A 1,620-nucleotide genomic window follows, 5' to 3' on the forward strand; every position below is an offset into this window, starting at 1 on the left:
CCCGCCACACTCCTGTCTCGGGGTGTCGCACCCAAGCCAGGGGTCTCCTCCTCACGACTCCCTGACGCAGCAGCAGAGCTCCAGCCCTGGTCTCTCACAGCACAGCTCAGCCACGGCCCTTGCAGCTCCTGGACAGTGGGGTGCCTTTAAGAGGCGGGGCTTAGTGAGGGAAGTGCGGTCATTGGCGGGTGGCTTCCAGGCCACCTTGGGACCCTGGTGTCCTCTTCTCTCCCGCTCACTTTCTGTCTGCCATGCACTAAGCGGCTCTGCTCCAGCACAGCCTCCACCACGAGGCATCCACCTCCCCGCAGGCCCAGGAGCCGTGGTGCTCATGACCATGGACTGATCCCTCCGAATCCATCAGCCCCAAACAACCTGTCTTCTCTTTAAACTCACATGTTCTATCACCGTGATGGGCGGCTGACGCATACCACATGCTCCGATGTTGTAATTCGTACATCTGTCTGTGGCTGGTGACCCCAAGAGCATGGAAGCCCTGTAAGAACCCAGAGAAGTCACCTGGCTGTTCCCATGTGCCCCACACCTGCCGCGTGCATGGGTTCTCGTAGGGAGGCACGTCTTTGTGTCCCGTGGCTGCAGTGACAAAGGGTCACACACACACTGGCTTCCAGCAGCACCGGCTTATGACCTCGTGGAGTTGCCAGTCACACGTCTGAGCACGGTGTGCCCCGAGATTCGCACGGTGTCCCAAGGGGGTCACATTGGAAGAGGAAAGTCCTCTGTCAGAGTCACTCAGCGTCTTCGCCCACATTGGTTCCTGGGGTTTGGATAACTGGGGTGCCCCGGCAATGCCAGTTTTTGCTCTTAGGGGACCCCATTTCATCTTCTCAGCATGGCTGCCTCCCCGCCATGCTGGACCCAAGGCCATGCTGAGGCAGAACCTCTCCGAAGGTTTCCTGCATCACCTCGCAGCCCAGCCCCAGAGATCTGTCTGCTCTCAGGGGCTGGATGGGGCCCCGGGCACCGGCCCGGTCCTTGCTCACCTGCACACAGTCCTGTCCACTGCGGGAGAGGACACGGCTACCCGCTCCGGGGATTAGGGTGTGGATGTCACAGGACGCTGCCTGGCCTGCATGGTGCCTGGGAGACCTTCCTGACGGCACAGACAGCCCACGGCAAGGACCTCGGTCTCCCCGGATCTCGGTCTGGGAGCTGAGCTCCAAGCTGCTGGGCTTATTCTGGTCCCTGATGTTGTACAAACAGAAGAGAAAAAGCAGACATGAAGGGAATATGTCAGATTCTCCTCACAGCTTTTACGGTGCCTGCCTGCTCCAAACCTGGCCTGCTGTGGGGCATGGCCATTGCCAGAAGAGACCCACAGAGTCCCAGATTCCCTGAAAGGAGAGATCTCCATTCACCTGGCCCAGCCTTGCTCTGACACAAAGCTACCAAGACCCAGGGCCCCCAACTTTTACCCAAGTCACCTGGGCAGGGATGACCCAGGCTGCCGGCCCAGATGCCCCACACAAACTGCAGGCCAGGCAGAGAAGATGGAGCTCCGCGTCAGGAAGGAGGGCTGCTCTCTGAAACACGGTGGTGATGGCCAAAGATACACACACAGAGAAAGAAAGGGAAAGAGACGGACAGGACAGAGATCCT

Source organism: Chinchilla lanigera, unplaced genomic scaffold (genome assembly GCF_000276665.1).
Source record: "Chinchilla lanigera isolate Chin_1 unplaced genomic scaffold, ChiLan1.0 scaffold00098, whole genome shotgun sequence".
NCBI classification, from domain to species: Eukaryota; Metazoa; Chordata; class Mammalia; order Rodentia; family Chinchillidae; genus Chinchilla; species Chinchilla lanigera.